The sequence below is a fragment of the Patagioenas fasciata genome, chromosome 7 (assembly GCF_037038585.1).
Source record: "Patagioenas fasciata isolate bPatFas1 chromosome 7, bPatFas1.hap1, whole genome shotgun sequence".
NCBI classification, from domain to species: domain Eukaryota; kingdom Metazoa; phylum Chordata; class Aves; order Columbiformes; family Columbidae; genus Patagioenas; species Patagioenas fasciata.
The window spans coordinates 22,383,683-22,397,980 of record NC_092526.1 but is presented as its reverse complement, the minus strand read 5'-3'; the positions used below and the strand labels follow the sequence as shown (position 1 = coordinate 22,397,980).

General features: G+C 40.7%; 1 protein-coding gene across 7 annotated transcripts in view; it reads right to left on the bottom strand.

Moving 5' to 3' along the window:
- Positions 1-14,298, bottom strand: part of ITGA6 (integrin subunit alpha 6) — a 133,963-nt gene that overhangs the window by 25,252 nt on the left and 94,413 nt on the right. The gene's annotated exons all lie outside the window — the stretch shown is intronic.

Below are 14,298 nucleotides of genomic sequence, written 5' to 3'. Positions count from 1 at the left end.
ACTGGATCAGCTAAGATCAAAACATCATTTTTGTTATTACAAAAATGTTTATTCAATGTCACTAGTGAGATGCAAAATTAAATGGATGTATTCTAAGAAAACACACGTTTTTTAAAAACAGAAAATTACATGTGTACTGTGAAACAGCCCAAATTTTCACCATTTTTATAGAAATAAATTCTCCCACAATCCATAACTTGCCTTCATGAAGGTAACATCCTGAGTGGTGAAACCTTCAGGTAAAATATTTGCTTTTGAATGATACATATATAAAATCAGGACAACCAGTGTGGGTGGGTTTTGGTTTAAAGTGTTTCCTTCTTTTCCCCCTACACATGTCTGGCATCTTTTTCAAAGATTTTTTCAGAAACATAGCACTCATCACAAGAGTTTGTAATCTAAACAACCACGCTTTTAGAAAGGCCATTAATAACTTCATTTTCTAATTTTGGCAACAGTGCATTTAACTCTAATCTCTTAAGCAAAGCATCTGTTTCTGAGCTATTCCTAACATGGGAATAGATAAATTTTCTCCCAGTTCTGTTATCCCCCGGGAAAGACAAATGAGGTTTATTTCTTCTCTCTCTCGGTTGTTTTTGGTTTTGTTTTGTTTTTTTTTTTTTAATATTAACAACCATAAATTTAAGAAAGTAGAGGCATTGATTTCCTAACATATAGAAATTTTTATTATTTCTACATTTTCATTCAAGGCTTGTGGAGTAAAAATGATGTATTGAATTTCACTTAAAGGAAATTTGATCAGAAATCTTTTGTTTCAATATTATGAACACAAGTAAAAGCTTCTGGAATTGAAATACTTAATTTGGTTTAATTCACCCATCTGCACACAACTGAGAGCAGTGGTGCTCGATCAGGAAAATTACAGCCCTGTTCTTTTCTGTGGGATAGCCAGACTACATCCACTTCCCAGCCAAATGATACCTTTTACAACACTCCATGATGTGACCACAATCTTGATGACAATTCAGCTGAAGGGAAGACCTGCTGAGGCATCAGGGAATAAACAGCATCACCAACAGAAAATGAAGTGGAAAGATGTGACATCTGACATAAGATGCCCCAAATATTCAATGGCATCTCAAACAAACACCTGTTGAGATCAACAGATGAACAACGCAATTGTCCAGTCTTCTTTTAAAAAAAAGTGTCCGTCCAACATGATCTCAAAGGAAAGAGATGACCTTAGCTTTTGCCCAGTGCCCAAACTGCCATCCGAATCTTGCATAAGTTATTTTCTCCTAATTTTGCATATGTTATTTTTCACTGTAAACAAAGTATTTCAAAGTAGACTTATTTGAAACCCTCCAGACTTCAAAGAACTTTTGTCAGGAATCTCGTCACCAGTCTTCAAGGCTCATCAAACACAAAAATCTTTAATCCTGTTGGGCACATCACTGCAAGTCCTTATTCACAACACAGTCCAACAGTACCACAAACTATGTGCAGGCGCTTGCCAAGGATGAGATCAGTTAGGTAGATACTATGGTAAATACTGAAATGTATTTTCAAGTAGCAGCCAAAGATGTGTTAAGAAGTGGTGTAACTCCTTTGTACTTCTTCACTACTTATCTGCCCCAAAGACCACAGCAGAGAAGACTAAACCGAAGGTTCCAGGTTCTGCACCACAGGTTACTAAAGGTGATGAGGATTATAAACGTTACGAGGATTATCAGCAGTATTAGGATTGTAAGTAAGAAAGTCACATGCATCTAACCTTTGTCTGAATGAATCAAGCAAAACATAAAAATCCCATCAAGTACATTCTGACTTGTGATCAACAGAGCTGCTATTCACCATGCCTACTGTTCAAGATGTACATTTGAAAAATCAGAATTCTATTACAGAAGCCAAATTAGTTCACTTATGAAAGTGTGCACAAAACTAAGGATGTATGACACGGAGCCTGCACCAGTGTGAATTTCAGCATGACTGCAGCAGTCCAAATGAATCAGCTTGTACGCTGAGCTGTGCTACGTGCTCAGCAGAGTCCTTCCAGACTGAGGACACATTCCAGTCATTACTGTATAGCTACTTATTTGGCTGTGTTTTAATAAAAGAATTTTAATCAAGTTTGAGCTCATTACACCAAAAACGGGTTAGGTTTTTCTGCAGCTATGCATGTTCCGTTTTAGCTTTCCCAGTGGCAAGCAAAACCTTTCTGCAAAAGGAAAGAGGTAAGGGGGATGAGGAGATGCTCTTCCAGCTATTGCTATCTCCTTTATTCGCAGATGAAACACTAAGATTAAAACCAAGTAACTTGCTCCGCAAATGAAGACTGACAAAACTAGGGTCTTCATTTCTCTCCAGCTCTGATCACAGTACGACTCATTTTATTCACTGGGACTTCTCCCTGAAGGTGTAGGAGGGCTACAGTCACTACTTTCAATTCAGCTCTCAATGCCCAAAGTCAGGCTCCAGAATGCATACTTAGATACCAAAGTAACGTCCCAACTGTCAAGACTGCAGAGTCAAAGATGAAAACCTCAGAGACTCTGACATGTGGACATTGTACTGATTTTCTATCCCACAGCAAGTTCACCTTATTACTATGGAGGGAACAGAAGCTCAGCCGTACAACACACTGAACATGTTTGAGCACCAGTTCCTGTTGGAGCCTCAGCTTTTGATTATTTTAGCTATGATTATGTAGCATCTAATGCTAGGCATAGGAGCCAAAATTCGGACACACACACAAAAGTCATGATTTCTCATGTAAATTAGAGAATCAGATGCTTCATACTACTTGAATCCTGATTTTCCCCATTCATCTAGCTTAAATATATACTATAAACTGATTAGGTTTTCCCTGAGCCAATCAGACGGCAGGGATGTTAAATAAACTTCTACTAATAGTTAATTACATTTCTATAGATTGAAAGAAGTGTCTATCACACGACAATGCTGGAAAAAAAATCAGAATTGTCTCATACTCTGGCACAAAACTATAATGCTCATAATTAAAACATGTGCTTTCCAATTTCAAACTAAAATTCTAATTTCAAACCAAATAAATCAGTCCTGTTGCTCTATTGGTTAGAATGAGATTAATTATTGCTTTATCTTAATTACTTCTTGGAGATACATGATAATGACTGACGTCCCACTGCCAATTATGAGCATCTGCTGGTTTCCAGGGACAGATTTACTCTCTTACAACCCCAGATTCATGGCCAAATTTGAGATAATCCTTTAGGATTAGAGCTCCAGGATTGGTATGGAACACCGGTTTAACTAACTGACCTCAGTGAGATGCAATTTTGGCTCAAGTGGATGGTGCTGCATTGCGCAGAAGCCAGTGACCCCAGCTGTACCTGCATGTGTGAGCTGCAGCTAAAATGTGCAACAGGGATGGGCATGAGCCCCCCCCAAGACAGAGGGACTGCCACAGCACAACATCCCCCATAACCCTGGGGCACAGCTACACCCACCCCACCTCACTGCAACATTACGTTACACCTGAACAGAACAGCTGAGCCAAGAAAAACTCCATTTCATCAGTTACGCTGAGCACAACTCAGACCTCAGGAATGGCATAAAGACATCTTACTGACTTGATCTAGATCTGGACCAGACCTTTGGAAAACTGTATGACATAAGCATACTTTATAAGCCCACACATCTCAAAGAAGTGAGAGGAGATGGGAACTCAAAGCCCACAGTCAGGCAGGCACCAGGCCTCAGTTTGCTGACTGCTGTTGACCAGTACTCAGCAAGAACAGTCTGGTGACAATCAAGAAGAAAGGCTGTAATTTAATCAAAAGTAGCCCCAAAAGAGTTATTAAAATTCAAAGCCAAACACACTAGAAATAACTCTCCATTTTAAATGATAGTACAGAGTATTAAGCAGCAGGGTGCAGATTTTTAAACCTTCCCTACCTTTCATTGCTAATTCTTGAGAATTTTAGTAGGTGGCTGTGGCTCCTTCTCAGTTAATGAAAACAACAGTGAGAACTGGAAGGAGTTTCTGCTCACAGCTATCTGAACTCCCGCCAGCATTGCTCATGGAACTACCCTGGTCGCTTCCAAAAAGAAAGCTGCAGTTCAGATGAGAAAACCATATCAAAAGAAATCCATAAAACCTTCAAGTTCCTGGAAGTATTCCCTCACTCCGCAGTGAAATTCTTTTCCTCACAGTACAGAACTATCTAAGGACACCATACAATTTTCACAACACACTTCAGAGCAGAAAAATTATCAGCGACTCATTACAGTTCTGTTTTGCAATAAACACTTACTCAAAAGAAATCAAGTTAAAGGAGGGAGAATATCTTGAATGTTTTTTGAAAGCAAATCCTGTTCATCAAAGTAAGAGGCTTCCATCGAGTAAATGACATTTTGATTTAAACAAATACAAAAAAAATACCACAGTCTGCACTGAGCTCAGATACTCTGCTATTGCCTAAAGCTTTCTTCATTCCTTAAATTCTTTCCTTTTCCATGGTATCTTCTACCCCAAACAAGGCACCATATCTTTGCCATCCTTACTTTACAAGTAGCAGCCAACACATGAATAGCGCCTGCTCTGAGCTTTAACAGACTGGAGTAGAAATCACTGAAAGTGTTTCCTGGGTAACAAACCATTAGCCATTTCCACATATAGGCGGAATAAAATAGTCAGTGGTGTAAGTAATTGCCAATTTTGCAACCTTCATTGAGCACAAATGTCCAATTTAACGTTGCTGTTCTCACATAACAATACTGCCACTGCAGACTTTGCACTTCGTTGTGTTTTCAGAAACACTCCATATACACAAGGGGGGCACATTTGGAAAATGATGAAGCTAAACGCTATAAAACTTCTTCCATCCCTGGCTAGACAGGTAGACTCCTGTATCCTTTTCCTCTCACACTCCCATAATCTGCTTGCAAAGATTTTCCCTGGATTGAACAAAATGAAGAAATTAGAGTAACTACCACTAATTCATATTTAGATAAAATTTTGCTACCAAAACAGTAGGCACAGTCAGTAGTCATCTATCAAATGCTTAAAACCTCCAGGCAGAGACCCCTACGCTCACTGTGGACCTCTCCACAGGAGATGTATTTCCAGGCCTCTGCACTGGTTTGGTCTCAACAGTTTTTAAACTTCAGAAAAGGGGAGGATAGGAGCATCTCAACCCTCACAACATTCCAACATAACTAAAGTCAGTCAACAGGACAGACCCCATGTTCGAATACTGGTGGCACCCCCTCTGCTTTGTGCCTGGATTTGGCTTCTCACAACAGAAACAAGTCCCAGGACAGGAGCACAACGGACTGAGGAGCTCAGAGACTGTCCCTCCATAGACACAGGCTGCTAACAGGAACAGGAGCTGAACCATGAGACTGGGTTGCTCCAAAAAAATCCCTCTCCCTGCAAAAGCCAGTAACTTTGTCAGCAGGGAATTTGTTTGTGACACTTTCTGAAGAGATACCCATCACTGCAGCTTATTAGTAACAGTTATTCCAAGTGACTGATGATTCCCCTAATCTGCTACTCCATATTTAGATTTTCTAACTACCACTGCAAAGCCATGGACAAGTACACCATTAATCTCTGTTGCCTGGAGGCTTGGCACTTGAAGGATTGTGATTTTCATTTTATTTATTCATTTCAGGAAGCAGATTATGACAGAAGCTAGGAAAATAAGCCAAAAGCACCATAAGCACCAGGGCAAGCTACTACAAAACAAAACTGGAACTACAAAGATACCTGTTGTTCTGGAAAGGCCACTTACTGACTTTCTGAAAGTCACATGGAAAAATAAACCCTTCTCCCTCATAGTCCAGAGCCCAGCCTGTACGGATTTGACATCGGTTTTGCACATCTCATTTTCATTGGTAGAACGCATTTTTCTTACAAGAAATGGTACAGTCTGTTCCAAAGTCATGTTTCAAAATACAGTTTTCTATTTCAGACACCACCCTCTGGCTTTAACCAGGAGATAGAGCTCACATTTCTCATATTGTCAAATAGCAAGTGCAACCTGCTCATAGTTTTAGTTTCTTCCTCACAAGCTACACATCTCACCAGATTTAAAAGAACAATGACCCATGCTAGGAACAGATCTGAGCATGAAGTGATACTGTAAAACTTGTATTAGACACTTTCATTATTATCTATTATAAACTCATGGAAAAAAAATATTTAAAGGATTTTCACTCAGATTTTTCTAATATGGTAGTGCCTGTTGCTGCATGAGATCATCTTACAACAACATGGGGTGACAAGTATGCCTTTTAAAGAATCAAATCCAGGAGCCAAGGTGCTAGCACTCCCAGCCCAGCCCTTGCCCACAGCCACCTTGTCCACACCGGGCTCCCTGGAACCACGCGAGTCCCACCGCGGCCAGCCGGGCACAGCCCAGCCCCTCTCCAGAGGGTGAGCTGGGGCACAGGTCCCCACAGCAGCAGGACCAGGGAGCAAGTGCAGCAAAAAAGCAGGGGTGAGCCAACAGTCCCAGCTCCCCACAGGCACAGAAGGAGCGAATTGTCCCTCCTGCCACCCCACACTTTAATCTCACTCTCGTGCCAGCAGCCCCAGGCAGCGCAGCCCCGGCCCATCTCGCCCAGCGCCGCCCCACCTCCTGCGGGGAAACAGGCTGGAAAGAAGCGGCTGCTGGTGCTGGTGCTGCTGTAAAAAGCGGTGAGTTGGTGCTGTGATCAGTGTTTTGGGGACATGCTCACTCTACAGGCTCCAGCAAGCAAGTGCATAACAAATTGGGAATTACTGCCTCTTGCACCAGGACTGCTGCCCATACATGTCATAGAAAACCTTTGAATTCAGATTTAAACTTCTTCATACTTGCAGGGCTTGTCTTTGTACTGCCCCTACACATGCCATCTCCACTTGAAGTTAATGAAAAATGAAAGGAGTATCACATCGTCTATTAGGTACACGTTTTAGAAAATAAATGTGGAAATAATCAAAATATGGAAACAGTTGCTCAGCCTTTTTTTTTTTCAAAAAGCAATCTGAAAGTGCAGTGCTCCCAGTCAGTATTAGAAGGCACTACTTGTTACAGAGGTAACAACCGTAACAGGCACATACTGTTCATCGATATGCCAAAAGCCTTTTTTTTTTTTTAAGTTGCAGGAATTTTAATACAGTGCAGAGCAAATATTTGAGCTGAAATGTCATTCCTCTGTTTCCTTCACTGAATGAAGTACATCGATTTCATTTATGACCATAATTAAACCATTAAAATGCATGAAAGAAGTACAGCAAAAGGGACAGACCTTTCACTCCAGAATCAATGGACAATACAACATGTTAAAGCAACTAATCCCACAGCCCTGCAGTACTGGAAGAGCAATGGCTCCCCAGGCTAAGCCAAGCTGTGGTTCCTTCAACCATACATCCAATTTATTAGATGACTCCTTCTCCTTCTTTTCCTTCTTTGTAGGACAAAAAAAAAAAACAAGATAGGGAAAAACCTCTTGCACTAGATACACAACTGCAGAAATGTTAATATGTGACTCTGGCAGAGTCACTGTCTGAACCAAAGTAGTTCATCCCATTCAGCTAAAAGGTACCAGCCAGAGCCCCAGCAGGAAGCTCACCCAGGCCAGACCAGCACTGGCACGGGGAGCCAAGCTGTGCCCTTCCAGCTGACACCCAAACCTGCAGCACCAGAGAGCCATCCTGCAGGGACAGGCTGAAGAGCTCTGCCTGCGTAGAAAGCCATGTACCCTCCCGATATGTCATCCCTAACAGATGTTTCAGAGAATGAGTACACAAACAACTAGCAAACACACTTCAACAGCCAAAAGTCACTTGCACACTAAACCACAGATCTCAAGTTATGCTTTTGGTCTTAAAACCATCATAGCCCTGGGTTAAACGCATATAAAGGCTTTTCTGCAAGTCATGAACTTAATTACAAAAGCAGATGTGTCACTGGGTACATGTACTGACATACAGTCCCTCCACTCCTTCAAATTAACTGAAAACACAGGCATTCAAATCACTTGGAAGAACTTCAGTAGGTATTTTTGTAGGAGGACCAAGTCGAACAAATGCCCATGCCGCTGAGACATTTAAGGAGCCTTTTTTCATGTTCCGCGCAGATACTGAAACATTGATCAAACAGATCAACAGAAATAAATCATACATTCACAAAAAAGTTCTCCATATACGCACTTGTGGAAGAAGCAATTCTATCTTACTACGAGTAGCAATGTACAAACTATGAATTTCAAACAGCTTGCAAATCCTCAGAACAAAATTCTTCTGTTTGCAAAATAACTTACATTTGAGACTATGCCAAGAAACCCACTGCATTCTCTTCCGACTGCTCCCCCTCCACAAACACACAATTTTTACATGACTCTCCTCACATTTTTTTTCCATCTTTCACCACTCCCCACATTCTCACTTGAGCAGAACCTGGAATTAATTACTTGTTTTAAAGTATTTTAACACCCTGTATTCCTATAGATGGGAAGTTGTGCTAACAGCACTTCAGCTATTACTAGGACTGGATCTGATTCTTCCACTATATGCAGGAATATATTAATAGCTTGGCTGGGAAGAGAGAGAAACCTACTTCTTCAGCAATATTCTGGGGCCACACTACATAATCATCAAACATTTCTTTAGCAGAAACACAAGTCAAGTGGATTAAAAGTTTACAGGGACTTGCATAACTATGCCATATTTTTCATAGCAGCTACAAAAGTTGGCTATATAAGAAAAAAAAAAAAAAAACAACAAAACTAACATTTATTTTAGCATCTTTGGCCAAGAAAATAACATGATTCTCACTTAGGGTTTGTTTCACACTGAAGAAACATGGATAATTATATATAAGCTGTGATCTCTTTCACACGGTCTGCTAGACATCACCAAGTTCCAAGAGCTAGCAGATTTAACCACTATGCAGCTTGGGTAGCACCAAGGACAAAGTGCAAAGCTAACTAATCTTTACAATTCCCATACAGGAGTAACATGAAAAGAGGGATGCAGAAAATTCAACTACCCTCACCAATAATGTGTTTGCTATCAGTAACAGCTGGCTGCCACTTCTGAGCACTTCCAGGATAAACATGCGTTGCCCTCAGACCTTCAACCTGTGCATGTGCTGCTGAGCAAACAACCTCAGGCATTACAGGGATGAGTCGTTCCCAGCATATCTGCAAACTTGTTTTGCTTTGGTTTTTAAAGATTTTTTTATAGACCTACTTCTGAGGAGGATACGAATGGCAGCTGAAGTAGGTAGAAGCTAAGCACATTTACTTCAATTTGAAAAATTGCCTTTGTCATCCCCACTGAAAAGGAAATAACCCTCAGTCTCTGTAAGAAAGCCTGCCATTCCTACAGACACTATCAGCAAACCTGATTAACAACAATGCTAATTATTCCTATTTGCTGTCCCTTGTTTCGCAAAGATCTCCAAACTCCTTGGAAACAGAAAGCAAATAAAAAGAAGAATACAGCTGAAAAGTAACCTAGAAACTTGATAGCTGACAGTGAAATCCAGCGCAGGTTCCATATGTGTTATCCTGGAGGGACCCAAGTACATTTTTACACTGTAGATGCCATCTAGACAGGGAGCACCCCATGAAACCCTCTTGCTTCTGTTCTTGATCCTGCAGACCTGTCACTTCTAAACAGTCAAAACATCCTCACACAAGTACAACTGCTCAAAGGAAATCCATATTGGGAAATTACATATTTTTAGACGCAGTTCTGTAAGAGGAAACAAGACGACCAGCCAACGCTCCAGAATCAAAAACAGTCAGTGCATACTAGCTCTAGAAATCACAATGCAAGAACCAGTACCATTTACCTTTTACTATTGTTTTGATACAAAATCTTCACAGCAGAATACATCTGGCATGCATTTGTAGTTTAACCCCAGCCATCAACTAGGACCACACAACCACTTCTTCATGCTGCTCCCCAAGTGGAATGGGGAAAGAGAATCGGAAAGGGGGGGAAAAAAAAAAAAACAAAATACAACAACAAAACCCTCATGGGTTGAGATAAGAACAGTTTAATAGGACAGCAAAGAAACTCAGGGGGGGATGGGGGGGTGGGTGGAGAACAGGGGGGAACACAGAATATTCAAAAGAAGTGATGCACAATGCAACCCCTCACCACCTGTTCAGTTCATTCCCCAGCAGGAGTATTTGCCCCCTGCCAACTCCAGTTTACATACTGAGCATAAGGCCCTATGGTAAGGAACATCCCTGTGGCCGGCCTGGGTCAGCTGTCCGGGCTTTGCCTCCTCCCAGCTTCTTGTGCACGTGGTAGAGCATGTGAAGGTGAAAACGTCCTTGACTATCTAGCAATAACCAAATCATCAGACTATTATCAAGATTCTTCTCATACTTAATCCAAAACACAGCACTATACCAACTACCAGAAAGAAAATTAACTCTACCCAACTGAAACCAGGACACCTGCTTTTTAAACTAAACTTCAAGTCTTTTCTCCAAAGCAATAGTTAGGGAATTGCCAAAATAGTCTTAGAACATACGATACTCTTGATACATTAAACCCAAGGGACATGCATCTTACCAAACATACATTACATTTGATGCTAAAGTTATGAAGGGAGACTTATTAAGCTATGGTTCAGTTCACTTATTTTTTATATACTGGATAATTCCATTCGAACTGGAAGTGAGACTTTTTTCCACATTCATGTTTGCTCTTCTAGGCTATATTCTACTGCCATTACTTTCAAAGTATAACTTCCTTCAACAATATCCAATGCTAATACATGAATTATTTGACATTTCCAGACCATTTTGTATACTTCTTTCTTCAAATATCCCTGTGCCTCCTACTGTACCTACCTTGCTAAGTACAACTATCAGGTATTAATTTTCTGTTTAACATTTTACAGTACAAACCATCATCTGCTCAATCAATAATACGTATTTTTGCTCACTTGTTTATAAATAGCCCTTTCCCTAATCTATGTCTTGTCTTTTCCACAGAACATGTCCCCAAAATGTGACATTTTTACAGCTATGGCTAAAATGATTCATCCAGCTCCAGGTTGCTTCTGAAACATTTCAACAACAGCTGATTGTAAACACCAGTTCTTCTGCAATTAATGAGGTATCTCCTATGAAAAACTTCACAGACTGCATCCCTCGCAAAACTGACAGTTGCTCTGGCACACATGGAAAGGGGTTTGGATAGAGTTTAACAGAGGAGAAATGAATGGCCCATGCTGACTAGTGAACAATTTACTGCTGGAACACACCAGGCAGCCCAATGTACTGATTTGGGAAATGTTCTGGTTTACTTTGTGGAGAATCCAGACAGCAACAAATTAGATCAGCAAACCGTTCTTCTCTGCTTGTTATCCTTTAAGAAAAAACATTTATGAGAAGTCAGCCTACCTGTCCTGCTTCTGCTTAAGTTTTTCTGTTATTTACAAACTAACATTAGCAGCATTAGTAACATATACCACACAGAAAATTACAGTCATCTTAGCAAGCACCCCAAGAGTGATTTTGTGCTTATCTTCATTCCTCTTTTACAGTTGAAGAAATAATATCACTATAAATTATGTTGAGATTTTTGGATTTAAGAGCCTACACAACTACAGATATTTATTAAAAGGCAGTCAATAGCAAAGAGACTTCTCAGAAACTTAAATATTTTTTTATTAAATAAAAACGCTTAATTTGATGGTCATACTACAAAGATTTATGTTTGTCTTGTACAGTTACAGATTGGATTCATCAAATAGTCCAGGTGCAGACTAATGGGGTTAGTCAGTATTTCTGAAGAAGATACAACACAGACTATTATTTCTTGCCATGGTACAAGACATTTTTCAACTAGATCATAACAAAAAAAACTACGAATTAGGACTCTCTACACAAGTGAATGGTATTTTTAACCGCAGACAATGCCGTACATAAAACTCTACATCTGGATTAAGACTAATCCATTCCTGATGGTATGGTTGCCTTACAGTTTATTCTTTATATGCCACCTTAAAGAGTCTTATTCACCATCAAGGTAGCCAACCCAAGAGCGAAACTGATACAGAAATTGTAGTACATCTCATAATAATAATAACACTGCTGCGCCTCTGTGTCCAACACTACCAGCACATCTCAACTCTCTGTGCACACCTGTTGGAAAGCTCTTTGCTGCTCTCAAGACCTCAAAATTTTTAGAAAACGAACACAGAAAGCAGAGGAAAACTATGTCCTCAAATAAAAATGCTAAATTTTTAGATTTCAGATCACAGATAATATAACAATACAGTACTCCCTTTAATTTCCCTGTTGCATAAGGACTCCTGCCACGTCTGTCCCAGATCTGCTGCTTTGGAGCAGAGCAGCACACAGAAACCAGGCCTCATGTTGTACACACTGTATACTTCAGATACTTCAGTGGTTCACTCTGCACCCCTGCAACTTGACCAGTATTCAGCCTCCCACACTTTCTGGCCTTCTGCAGCTGACAGGGTCACATTTCAAGTCTAAAGAGCACCATACATTTTCTTGTGCCAGCCAGACCGTAGGATAGGGACAGCAATGACCTTCAAGCAGCTGTCTGCCAGCTGCAGGTTTCAGGATGCCGGTGCCACAGCCAGGCTCGATGCTTCGCTCAGCTCCAGCCTGCACAGCTGGGAAGTGGGGCAGAGCACACGCACAGCACGCTGGCCCCTGTCAGCACCCCAGCACCCCACCTCTCGCTGCATGAAGGGAAGGCCAGAGAAAAGATGCTTCTCCAGCTCACTCCCACCTCAGGTTTTAGATGATAAGTAGTTATGCTCTTCAAACACACTTTAGCCCATCCAACTTAGAACTACAGTTCTCAAACCGAACTGTGTATCAGAATAAGAAGGTACAGGATTATTTCTTCCCCACAATATTTAGAGCAAACACTGTTAAGGATTACAACTCATTTTCACAGTGGAATACCTCACAGACAGTTTCACTGAAGGTTTTATGTCAGACACACACACAGATACATCTATTTTGCCCATTTCTGTGTGTCTACATCAGCTTAATTTGAAAAGCAAGAGAATAGTTGCTGATCTAACTGTAAGCCATCCCCCAAACACTTCTCTGCCCAGCCTTTGGACATCATTGAGCAAAGCTGTCAGGACCCACAGCCCCTGCCCCCAAGAACACAACAATTTGTCAAGGAGAATGCTTTTCTTTTGTCCTTAACTCATATTTTGTGCAGCTCATTAGTTTTCATTCACTTCACTGAAGAGAAAAGCCTTTCTCCTTCTTCCTGAGACCAAGGTCTGTGCTTGCCTGCATTGTGTTGTTTTGTTCCAGTTACACTATTTTAACCTTGCTAGTGTTAAGAGGATACAAGATTGTTTTTTATTTGTTTCTGAGACACATCTAATACTTTGGCCACAAAAGAATTTGCTGCACATGCTGTGTTCATCAGGGTTGATTCACATCCTAGTATCACTTAATAAGAACTACCTGGTATAAATTCCATCCTTTTAGAAATGGATGAGTACGACAGACTTGGACCAAAGGAATTTAAAGCAATTTTGGTTAATTGAGCCATCATGCTCTTGGAATGGCTTGGCAGGTCCATGTTTTACACGGAATAACAGTTTACAGAACACCCTTCTTTTTCTAAACATACGGCCTGAGGAGACAGGAATTTGTGCGTCCACAAATTTCCATTCACATCTATTGAGACACTTAAAAATAAGAAAGCATAAGCCAAAATGCTTCTAAACCTGTCATCACCTCTACCCTGTAAATGTTATGCTCTAGCACCCCCACCAAAGATGTGGTACCTCTTACATTAGAAGCTGATTCATCAATCGGGCTCAGCACAGGTACAAACAAAAAAAAAAGCTATGAAACCAAGGAGCTGTATCAGGTATAAGCATCTTCCAGTAAGAGCATAACAATTTTATGAGCTGTAATTGAAGCTGATAGCCTAGGCTGTTTCTCAAAGCTGGAGTCTTTACACAAGGCCATTTATCATCACTGCTGACAAAAGGCATACACTACAGTCCTTCCTCATGGAAGGGTCCCACTAACACAGCAATGAATTCAGTTAATAACACCAGCATAAATAACACATCTACCACAGGGGTATTTAAGATTCTTATGCATTTACAGGTGACCATGGGGCAGGGGGAAAGCGGAATCTGAAAAGTATATGACTTCTTGAAAAACAAGTTTCTCAAGGGGACAGAGGACTGGGATAAGAGGTTTGCCACTTCCCATGTGGGAAGGTCAGCTTTACACTATGAACATGTCACACCAGTTAGCGCTGCAGCACAGCTGAACCTGTGAACTCACACAGCTAATGGCAAAGGCCCGTACTGTAGTGTA